This window comes from Ceratotherium simum, chromosome 37 (genome assembly GCF_057802395.1).
Source record: "Ceratotherium simum simum isolate JZ-2026a chromosome 37, ASM5780239v1, whole genome shotgun sequence".
In the NCBI taxonomy this organism is placed as follows: Eukaryota; Metazoa; Chordata; class Mammalia; order Perissodactyla; family Rhinocerotidae; genus Ceratotherium; species Ceratotherium simum.
This window is the reverse complement of record NC_141936.1, coordinates 24,967,024-24,979,506: the sequence shown is the minus strand read 5'-3', so window position 1 is coordinate 24,979,506 and position 12,483 is coordinate 24,967,024. Positions and strand designations below refer to the sequence as shown.

At 37.5% G+C, this 12,483-nt stretch overlaps 1 protein-coding gene across 2 annotated transcripts in view; it reads left to right on the top strand.

Annotated features, from left to right (window-relative positions):
* Positions 1-12,483, top strand: part of LOC106800079 (sperm-associated antigen 16 protein-like) — a 780,587-nt gene that overhangs the window by 113,071 nt on the left and 655,033 nt on the right. The gene's annotated exons all lie outside the window — the stretch shown is intronic.

The following is a 12,483-nucleotide window of genomic DNA, read 5'->3' as shown; positions in this document are numbered from 1 at the left end:
TAAGATGTTCTTCAGTAGGTGAATGGATTAATAAACTGTGGTACATCCAGATAGTGGAATATTATTCAGAGCTAAAAGAAAAAAAAAGGGCTATTAAGCTATGAAAAGACACGGATGAAACTTAAAATGCATTTTACTAAGTGAAAGTAGCCAATCTGAAAACACTACATACTGTATGATTTCAACTATATGACATTTTAGAAAAGGCAAAACTATGGAGACAGTAAAAAGATCAGTAGTCACCAGGAGTTGAGGGGGGAGGGGAGGGATGAATGGGTGGAGCATAGAGGATTTTTAGGGCAGTGAAAATACTCTGTATGATACTATAATGATGAATACATGTCATTATACATTTGTCCAAACCCATAGAATGTACAACGCAAGAGTGAACCAATGGTGTAAACTATGGACTTGGGTGATTGTGACCTGTCAGTGTAAGTTTATCAATTGTAAAAATGTGCTAATCTGGTAGGGGATCTTGATAATGGGGAAAGCTATGCATGTGTGGGGGCAGAGGGTATATGGGGAGTCTCTCTACCTTCTCTTAATTTTAATGTGAACCTAAAACTGCTCTAAAAAAATATGGTCTTAAAAAAGATCAAACTGTTTCCACATCTTCCATTTGCTTGGTCTTGATATTCGGTATTCAAAGTCTCTGTACCCTATGACTGATGAGTGTGTGGCTGTCACGAAACACGTCATGTGGAGTTACATGCTGAATTTGTCTTCTCTATGACTTGACTGCTCATGTAAAATCACTTTGATTTTTTTCTATTGCTGCTGATATTTAAGACAGAAACCCATCTGAACTGTTTTTAGTCACAACACTCTGACACCAAAGACGTGAGTTTTTTCACACCAACAACCAGTGCTCCAACTCTCTGGACACCACTGGTTGTCCTACAATTCAATTCAGTTCTGACACTAACTACCCAGAGTTAGCGCAGACCTTGCAGTTTAAGGGCTCAGTCTTATAAGACCGCCCCCACTTCAGATGGCAGTCACAAGCCCCATGTTAACCACTTGTAGTTCTGACCAACTGACTATCAATTCAGGGGTTTGCTACAACTCTCTCCTCAGGTGTGATGACTTGCTACAACACCTCACAGAACTCAGGAACGTGCTTTACTTACTATTATTACTTACTTACCATTATGGTTTATTATAAAGGATACAACACAGGAACAGCTAAATGGAAGAGATGTATAGGGCAATGTATGGGGGAAGGGGCATGGAGCTTCCATACCCTCTTCAGGCATGCCACCCAACCACCACCTTAATGTCATCCACTCAGAAGCTCTCTGAACCTCATTGTTTAGGGGTTTTTATGGAGGTCTCATTATGTAGACATAATTGATGAACTCATTAGCCATTAGTGATTAACTCAATCTCCAGCTCCCCCTCCCCTCCCCAGAGATCAAGTAGGGCTAAAAGTTCCAAACCTCTAATTATACTCTGGTCTTTCTGGTGACCAGCACCCATCCTGAAGCCATCTAGTGGCCCCCAGACACCAGTCATCTCATTAGCATACAAAAGACATTCATGACTCTGGAGATTCCAAGAGTTTTAGGAGCTGCATGCCAGGAACCCAGGACAAAGATGAAATATATATTTCTTACTGTATCACAACCCACTACTTACTTTTTTTTAAAAATGACACTTTTACTGGTTTATCATGTGTATGAAACTTTTTCACTATGCTGTGACTAAATTAAAGGTAAAATTTTATATTTTTGCTTTGTCAACCTACAAAAACAGAAACCAGTTTAAGAGGCAAAGCAGCGTTTATTTGGGATCAAAGAATTGTAATTTGGGGAGCACAGATTCAGGTAGAAACCCAAATAGTGTCCCAGTAGGAGATAAACATCAGGGGCTTTTAAAGGCAAAGAAGGGAGGTTGTATTACAAAGAATTTTAATTGGGTTGGAGGCAGAGAGCTAGTCTTGGCTAAACACTGATTGACTATTGATTCTATCTTCAGAAAATCCACCATCATTAGTCTTCATGATCAGCATGTCCATTCTCCTGCTGGCTTCTCAAACAATTGCTTGTAAAACAATGGCTGTTTTGGCCCAGACCAAAGGTTTAGCCCAGTCCAAGGTTCAAAACAGCAAGGCAGTTGCTCTGGAAGGGCAGCGCTGATTCCATTTTAAAGTGGCTCCACCGAAGTCAAGTTTGACAGCCAGAACTGTGAATTTTGAGCTTCCTTTGCAGTAGATAAAATGAATATAGACGAGTAATGCATTAGAAAACTCTGGAAAATATTCATGAAGCACCCACCTTTAGGCTTATCTGAAGTAGTCAGAGTTTTCTTATTAGTATTCTACTTTTATATGATGTGCCCATTTTATATCATGCTCTTTTGTTCCATTGTCTAAATCTAAAGAAATGGTAGCTTTCCAGCTAGGAATGAAACTAGTCTCCTTTTTTTATGGAGAATATAAATGTATTTGATCTACTTTGATAAATAATATTTAAATGGATGAAGAGGCAGATTGTTCTAGTAGTAAATATTTGACTAAGAGTAGATTAGGCATTTTAAAAAGCTGTAGTAATACATGCAAGCCATATTGGTTAATGCTTGAAAACTGACAAAAAAATCATAAAAAGATGCGTTCATTATAATCCAAGACATTGCAGAGTAGACATCAATGAATCCACCTGCTTTCAACCTTTACTTGTTTTTCAGTATCTAAATTCTCTAACAATAAATACAAATATGCTGAAGGATAAAATTTAGGCATTTACACTTTATGTGCTAGAAGATTATATGGTGCTATTCCTTTACGGTACAAATTTAGCAATGTAATATGTTAATAAAATTAAAAGGTACTTTATTAGATTAATTACATGAAACTTAATTAGTAATTAGTTTGAACTATGGTGTAACATATTCACACCAATTTAAGGAAAATGCTTTTTTTTCTATCTTTGAATTTTTTTTTAATATCTGAAAACCTTGTAAATTTAAACCAGAGGAAAAATATCTGCATTCTCGGTTTTGATTATCGGTATTCTAAATTACAAATGCTTGTACTTGAACAAATTATATTATGGTAATTTTTTCCTTTAAAGGGAGAATATCAATGGTTGAAGAATAATTCAAGCTATTTATCATCATCTTTGAAAAAGTAAAATAACAATAAAGCCCATTTAAGAGACATATTAATCTCCCGTGTGACTCCAGAAGCAAGCAGAATTTTAAAAAGCATCTTCAAAAGTTGTTTGGAACATACATCTTCTGTTACCTAAGAATATATTTCTAACATTCTTTTAAAAAGTTAAGACATAGAGGCTAAGGCAATGCTAGATGCTGATGCTTTCAGAAGTGAAAAAGTAGGAAAGTTTGGATGAATTTTATAACACTGGCGCCTTGGAAGGAAAGACTGAAAAATATAAGGAGGGGAGTAGTTAATTAATGATAAAAATTATGCCTTCCTTTTTCACATTATGTTAGAACGCCAACTGCTAAGGGAGAGAGCTGAGATTTGAACCCAGGTTTATCTGAATCAAGTCCCCACCTTTTGAGCACAATACTTTGATGTAATGCCTAAGAAGGTATTTTGTTGAGCCAGATAACCTGGGTTCAAACCCCTGCTCTATACTTACCAGCTGCGTGATCTTGGACAAGTTATTTAAATCCCGTGTCTCAGTTTTTTAGTGCTAAATGGAGATAATAATAAAAATAGTACTTCATAAGGTTGCTGTGAGGATTAAATGAATTAATACATTTAAAGCACTCAGAATGGTCAATATGGAGCATAGACCAATAAGAGTCAATATGGAATATGGCACAGTATGGAACTCACTGCGGAACATGGTAGGTGCCCAAGTAATTCAGCAGACTCACATAACCACCTAGGGGTATGTCTGCTGTCAATCTTAGAGTGTTTTCTGGGTATTGACATTGTTCACAACTACAGCTTCTGTTTTTTTTTTTTTTTTAAAAACAAATTTATTGCCACTTGAGTACAAACTCATGTGGTTTTTTTAGTACTTTTACTGTGCTTTTTGCCATTTGAGAAACTAGGAGTACAAGTACAAGTTTCTGATTCAGAAACAAATTTGTCTCTCTAGTTGTCAAAACAGGCCAAAAGTGTTCCACTTTGGGCCTTGGCGTTTGCTGTCACTTTGCTAATAGCGTTCTCCCTGCCTTTTCATAAAGCTGGCTCCATCTCATCGTTCAGGTCTCAGCTTCATGGCACCTCTTTAGCATAGCCTTCCCTGACCATCCAATCTAGTATTCTAATACCACCAAAGCAAGCTCACCTCGTCACTCTCCATCCTATTGCTGTGTATTATTTTCTTCTATCATTTACCCTAAATTCCATTCATATTCACTTATTTGTGTGTTTATTGCCTAATTTCCCTACTTGAATGTAACCTCCTCAGCGGGCAGAGATCATGTCCTGGGAAGGCCATTCATTCGTAATCTTACCTCCAACTCAGCTGACTCTTGAGGAGTATGGCAGTTCTCTTAATGGTCCTCTAGGTACTGGTTAGAAACATGTACTCTCCGCTCCTAACTATTTACCTAAAACTTGGTTGTGGGGGAAAAATACATTTTGGAGGTCTTAGAATCATTTGCAGTTCTAGCCACTCTTCTAGATATTCTTTGCTTTACTCTAATTCTTTAACCAGCCGTCATCAAGCTGGGTATCTGGCATCATTTTGCTACTTGTAAAATTGTAGAATCACTTTTATTGAACTGTTTTCACATTATGTCCTAGCCCACACTAAGAAATGCTATAAGAAACAAACTTATAAAACCTACCATTATCATTTCAAAAGTGGTGCAAGTGAGGATTTGACTTATGTCCTCAATATCAGTCTATGAAAACTGAAACAACTTTAAGTAGTTAAAACAGAGGAGAGGGAATTTAATGCAGGGCAATGTTTGTATGGGCCATGGAAACACTGAGAAACCCAATAAGACAATGAGGCAAGTGAAAAAATAGTGACAGACTAGCTACCTGGAGGCTGGAGGAACAAAGTGAGTAGGTGACATTCCTGACTCCAGGGGGTCAGGTGTGTAATGAGAGCCAGAGCCCTGCCGGAGACACAGCAACTTCTAGAGACTTCACATTAGAGAGGTTGGGGAAGAAATACCCTGGCTGCTCCCTTTCTGTCACCCTCCAACCTCCAGTTAGCACTTTCTATTGACTGAAGCCAGCTGGAAATCAGCCGATAGGGGACCCAGGAGGAAAACAGCTTGCTTTCGTATCAGCCCCCTGCAGCACTGAGCAGAGGAGGAGAGAGGTGAGGAACAGAGCTGAAGGCAAACTGGCCCAGGAGTGGCACACCACTCCCTGAGGAAGCGTAAGTGCAAACTGTACTTGGTCCACAGGATGGGAAACAGGTGTGGCCTGTCATGGCAACTGAGTTGTTTATATATAATAGCCACTAAATTATGCCACCAATGGTTGTCTCCTTGTGTTGGTTTCTAAAGAACATAAAGTCAATTTCATGGCTCTCTTTTGGCATCGTGCACAGGAGTCTTCTGGAATATATTTGGAGTTCTGCTCTTACTCCCAGATTTATCCCCTAAATGTTGTTAATCACTTGGCTAGGGGCCGCAGCTAAACTGTGGATAGTAACACATACAGTCCTTGGTGGCAATGGCCTGAGAAAGCAGCTACTGTGATTCTTGGTGCTATCGGCCTGACTAGTCTGTCCATCGCCATTATGGGTAAGGCTGTGGAAGGGACAGGTGAGCAATTATGACATACTGAGTTTGTCTGAGAGGTCTAGGTGTCTGACTCCAAAACCTATGCTTTTTTCACTATGCTGACATTTTAATACTCCTTCCTGCTTTTTCTCCAGTCCTTAGCTTAGGTGTCACTTCCTCTGAAAAAGTTCCTGCCTTACCTCTGCCATAGCATCCGGAACACTGTAGTAGTTCACCTCACTCTTTCTCTTTCTCTTCAATACTGTGAGGATAGGTACACTGTCATTTATATATTTTTTTCCAGCACCTACCTTAGTGTTTGGCATATACAGCCTGCTCAACAGACACACTTTGAATAAATGAATGAATAAGGGAATGAATGAGTAAATAAAATGAGTACCTTGGTTAGGTCAATCCAGTTTCCTTATTGATGAGGTAAACAACATATTTAATACTTTTACAGCTGGCATTTATTTAAAAAGAGATATTACCAAAATTCAAAGTGATCCAAACCATTTGGAGAAATGTAATGTCACACAAAAAGATTGAATTCAGTTAAGACTAGTTATTGGATGCAAACTTGACAAAGCAATGAAGTCAAGAAATAGAAGATGGAAATTACAAGTAAAACACAAATTGTGCCAATCTGTAAGTCATAATGATATGCAAAATAAATGAGTCCACTATGCAGTGTGCTATGATCAGGCATTAGGCTCTTATGTTTCCTTAACCAATTTTCTAAACCGGGAACATACCTTTTCTTTCGTGAAATTGTACACTGCTTTGAATAATGACCATATAGATGGGCAATAAGACTCTTCATAGAGTTAAATATAAAAATAATAAAGAGACTATCCCCCGTCAGTGCATAAAAATTATGAATGACTAGCTGTGTTTTTAGGTGCACAGAAGAGTCATAAATAGGTAGAATTTGCTTTGCGTTTTACTAGACTCCTGGGGGGAATCAGGAGCCCCATTTAGCTCATTGTGCTATTTGTAAAACTGGAAACATTTGCCTCCCGGAAAACACTCAGGATTTTCCTGACCTCATAAGAAAAGGCTGGAAACCTAGTCGCTGAGACAATTTGATCTCACGATTGAACATAACTAGATATTCACAAATTTGTGAAAGCTTGGCTGTGAGAGATGAAATTTCAAACCAGTGTTAAAAGGGCACAGCCTTGTTCACTGGCTTTTTCAGCAATGCAGGGCATGAGACTATGGGTAAGGCAGTGCTAAGACCTATATCTTTCTCTCTCATTGCATAGAATTCTGTAGATAAAGTACTACACTTTTTAAAATGCTATAAGCTTTCAGCGGTGACATTTCTGGATTGGAGGGAAAGAGAAATACTACTCTAGATGTTGGTGATTGAAGGACTGGAGGGAAGAACAGGGCCACTGAGGCTGTGAAGCTTCCATGCTGTTTTGTGCTGTGATAGCCAGGCCAGAGAGCTTGACTTAATGTAAAGAAGGGCTATGCCATTTTTGAGGTTTAAGATATTTATACTGTGGGTAAATTTACCACATGGAATGTTCCCTTGTCATACCGTTTTTGTTTTTATGTCTGTCTGAGATCTCAAGACTGTTTCATTATTTAGCTCATTTGTTTGCCAATTTATTCACTCCTTCTTATTCTTTCAACAGTTACTGAGTTCCTTTTATTTTTAGACACTAGACATAAAACAACATGATGCTCCAAGAGTTCATGGTGGTAAAGGAGGAAGACAACTAAAATAATACACATGGAAATTGCTAAAACAACGGATAAAACTGTTTCGAGAGGAGAAATGAGCAAATGATTAATTTTGTATAGGGAATTTAAGAAGTCAAAAAGAGAGACTTCATTAGCGATGATTCTCTTTGACCAGAGGCTTACATGATGAGTAGCGTTCCTCCAATTATTGAAAGAAAAAAGCCCTGGTAGGCAAGAAGAAATTATTACTCTGTGGTTTAGAACAATAATTAGTATTTATTTCAGAGTTCAGATCTTTAGCAATCAGCTTTGAGAACACTGAGTCATGTAGGCTGATTTTAATTTGAATGTGCCTCTTGCTCCGTTGCAACCATTTCCCCAACCATGTGATGATGATCCTCTACCGAGTACGATCTTGTATCATTTGCAGTCCCTTCAACAGTGTGGATCTCTTGTATATTCTATCTTGCATCACAATTAGTTCTGTACTGGTATTGTACTAAATTGTAAATTCCTGTGTTCTCATTTCCCCTACTGTGTCTTACTCAGGCAGTGCCTGGTATATAGTAGTTTGCTGAGTAAGATAGTCAGACTGTAACTTCATAGGAAGTTCAGAGGATAAGAGTCGGAACACAGAGGTCAATGTAACTTTTATGTGTCCCTCTCTATGGTACTTTGGTCTAAAAAGAAAAATATGAGCCCAATATTACTACTACTTAGTTTGTCATGCAATCTTACATTTGTCAAAGCACCTAGATTAACATGGCAATGATTCTAGAGTGAGACTGTCTAAATTTAAATTTGTAACCATTTGTCAAGTTCAACTGTTGAACTAAACAGTCAAACTATACTTTCTTAAAAAACACAGAGCTTATATTGGCATTCAAAGATCTATGAAGTTGTTAATGCCTCTTTACTTATATTTTTGTTTAATTGAGACAAAATTAGTTCAATGATATCAGTTATAGCATTGAATTATTTTGTAAGTAAGCAACTTAACCCCTTTGACCTTTAAAAATTGTATTGGGAAAGAAGGAAAATACAGATATATGTATTTTAATTTCTAAATTATTGTTTCTAGAATTGAGAACAGTATTTTTTTTGGTACACGTATCTTCTGTGGAAAAATGTCATCAATTATTCTATTAATACTAGTAGTTTATGGGAATATCTTAGACTTTCTAGGTATAAAACCATATTAGCATAAAAACATTTTTATTTTTGTTATTTAATTCTCTTTTCTTATTGAACTTGCTCAAAACTCCAATGTTAAATAATAATGTTGATAGTTACCACTGTAAACTTCCTCATTGTGATTGAAATGATTTTACAGTTTTTGTTGTTTTGAATGATACTTTCTGTTGATCATGATAAAGAATATTTATCGCATTTGTTGTTTTTGCCTATTCCTAATTTTATAAAGTTTATATGAGGAATGCATCTGTTATCATGAGTGTTAATATTTTCTTGCATGGTTAATTTTTTTTGTTTGACTTTTTCCCTTCTTTTCTCTGTTCTGCTGGAAGCTTGTGAATGTTTTTTTTTTCCCCTTTGATAACACTTAGGGTTCAGGAATTTGGAAAGAACAAACCTAATGTTATGATTTTTCTCATTATTTATACCTCCATTGCTGATCCTTTCAATCTGGAGATTTCCTTCTTTGTAACCAAGTGAAATTTTCTTTGTTGACTAATTGTCATCTCTCTTGCAACTATTCTTTTCTTTTTTTTTTTTTTTTCTTTCTAGAAGTCTCATTTAGTTTTTCTGGATTTAACCCTTGAGCCTTGTATTTTTTCCCTCATGATGTCCATCACTGAGTAGCTTTGCTTTATGCTTTCAGATGATCCTCTCATTTAATGTTTCAGATCCCTAATATGATTCTCAATCATGACCATCCTTCAATTCATTTTCTGAACTTTTTTGCTTCTGATTTTTTTTTTTTAGTTCCAAAAACACTTCTCTTTCGTGTGGGACTTCTGTCTCTCTAGTAGAGACTCAGAAACTGGTTTTCTTTTTTTTTTTTAAATAACAGCAGGAGTGTCTTTCTTTCTTTTTTTTTTTTTTTTTTGTGAGGAAGATCACCCCTGAGCTAACATCCATTGCCAATCCTTCTCCTTTTTTTTTTTGCCCCAAAGCCCCCCAGTAGATAATTGTACGTCATAGTTGCACATCCTTCTAGTTGCTGTATGTGGGACGCGGCCTCAGCATGGCCGGAGAAGCAATGTGTCAGTGTGCACCCGGGATCCGAACCCGGGCCGCCAGTAGCGGAGCGCGCACACTTAAACGCCAAGCCACGGGGCCGGCCCAGAAAATGGTTTTCTATATGAATAATGGCAACAACAAAAGATGTAATTTGACTTCTGCGCACTCCATACACAAAGATCAACTCTAGATAGTCCTAGGAATGAAATGTCAATAACAAAATTGTAAAACTTTTAGTACAGTTTTAAAGGCAAATTATCTTTTAAAACTTGGAGGGGGTAAGAATTTCCTAAACAAGACACAAAAAACGCTAGCTATAAAAGAGCAGATTGGTAAATTTGATTATGTTGGAATTAACATCATTAACTTTTGATCTGTAAAAGACATCTTAAAGAAATTAAAAGATGAATTACAGATTGAGAGAAGGCATTTTTGTTACACACAACCAACAAAGTACTAAGTATCGAGTATATATAAATAAATCCTGCAAATCAATAACAAAGCACAAAATATCCAATAGAAAAATGGGCATAAATCATGAATTGTACTTTTCAGAAGAGGAAATATGTATTACCAATAAACATCTGAAGAGATTTTGGGGCACAGTAGTGATCAGAGAATTATGTTTCATTCCATAGTGGGATCTATTTTATATCCATTTGATTGGGGAAAAAAATAAAAAGCTCAATTATACCAGGTGATTAAGAGGATGTGAGTCCTCAGTGTCTCTTATACTTTGTTTCTTTAAATATAAATTGGTACAAATGCTTTGGAAGGCAGTTTAGTATTATTGTGTGTAGTTTTCCTTGCCTTATGATGAAGTTATTCTGGCTATATATCCAAGAGAAGATCTTTCCTACTGGAGGCATGCACAAGGATGTTCATAGCAGCTAGTCTTCACAATAGCAAATATGTGGAAGCAAATCAAATGCTTCCATAGCAGGAGGGTGGCTGATATAGTGGAATAGACTGTTATAAAGTGGTAAATGTGCGATGGTTAATTTTATGTGTCAATTTGACTGGGCTAAGGAATGTCCAGATAGCTGGTAAAACATTCTTTCCGGATGTGTCTGTGAGGGTTTTTCGGGAAGAGATTAGGATTTGAGTAAAGAAGATTGCCTTCACCTATGAAAGTGTACATCATCCAATCCCCTGAAGGCCTGAATAGAACAAAAAGGCAGAAGAAGGGCAAAATTGAGCTCTCTGTTTGAGCTGGGACATCATGCTTCTCCTGCCCTCAGATATCGGTGCTCCTGGTTCTTGGGCCTTCAGAATCGGACTGGGACTTACACCACCATTGCCCCCTCACCCCTACTCTCAGGCTTTTGGAATAGGACAGGGATTTACACCATTGAATCCCCAGATTCTCAGGCCTTTGTACTCAGACTGAATTATACCACCAGCTTTCTTGGTTCTCCAACTTGCAGATGACAGATTATGGGACTCCTCGGCCTCTATAACTCCATGAGCCAATTCCTATAATAAATCTCCTCTTATGTATATCCATATATATCCTATTGGTTCTGTTCTGTGGAGAACCCTAATACCAATGGCATACAATGGTATGCATGAATCCTAGCAATACAAACGAGCAATTTAAACATAATACAATTAAAATGAAAATAAATTTTTATTAAGAAATATAGATGGGGAAAACTATATGAAAAGGAAAGAATGGAAATGACAAACACAAGCTTCAGAAGGGTTATTCTCTTGGGAGAGGGAAGAGAAGAAATTAGATGAGGGAAGACCACGTAAATAAATGTGAATGTAAGATCCTACTTTTTGCGTTGTGTATGGTGAGCTCTCAGTTGCTTATTACACTACTCAAAAAGGATGAATGAATAAATAAGAACAGAGGGCCATGCATGGACCAGTTATGACAGTGTCATGCACCAAGACCTGTAATTGATTAAATTCAATGCACCATGGTGTAAACAAAAAGTTGCTATCTGTTTACTCCAGAGTGTTATTTTTCTAGGGACCAGTTCTTTCTCCTTTGTTTTAAGCCCTCATTGGGAATATGCTATTCTTTTGTCTGTTTGTTTAGGACTCAGCTCCAGCTGCCGGTGTACCTTATATGGTGGTGATCCCATAGTAGTGGATGGCGCATTTGCTCTACTCCCTTTGATCTCTGATTTAGCAACAGGCGGATTGGGAGTTCTTTGTTGAAGCCCCAAAAGGAAAGCATCTCTGCTCACCAGTCTCCTTGTAGCCTCCTAGCCTTAGTCATGTAGAGAACCTTGCAGCTCCTCCTCAAGATCTGAAGACATATTCCTGTGACATATGACACCCTTCCCCAACTCTGAGGATCTCGGAAGACAAAGCTCTTGCCAAGATCAGTTTCAGCCTAATCTAAACCATGAGTCTCTCCATCACCCAGCCCCAGGCTCTGTCTGTCCTGAGGGATACAAGTCATGCCCCAGGTATCTTCATCAGGACCAAAGGAGACCTGGAGGCTCAGTTGCCTCCTCTAATTTATTCCTCCCTTCTGGCCACAGCAGCTTCTTGGCTCATAGGAGGTATGTGTGTTGGACTTGAGAGTGAAGAGAAGCCAGGAGATTTAAAAATTGCTACTTTCATAGAAATGTTTACTTTCTGAAAAGGTTCTTTTAGTTTAACTACAGGTTTTATTTTCATAGGATCACCAGCTGAAAATTACATAGATTTTCTTTTTTACCTATCTATTTATCTATCTATTCATTCACACCTTCATTAATAATTTTTATTCTCCTTCATTTGTTAGACTGGAATATTTTTCAGTTCAGACTTTGCAAAATAAAGGAAAGAAAAAGCTGCAGGAACAACAAGCAAAGTTTTAACATTTACAGCTGGCAGAGCAGGTTTGAGAATAGTCTAACTTTCTGAATGACTACAAAGGGTGTTAATTAAGTAACAGGTGTTTCATCACCTACGTCT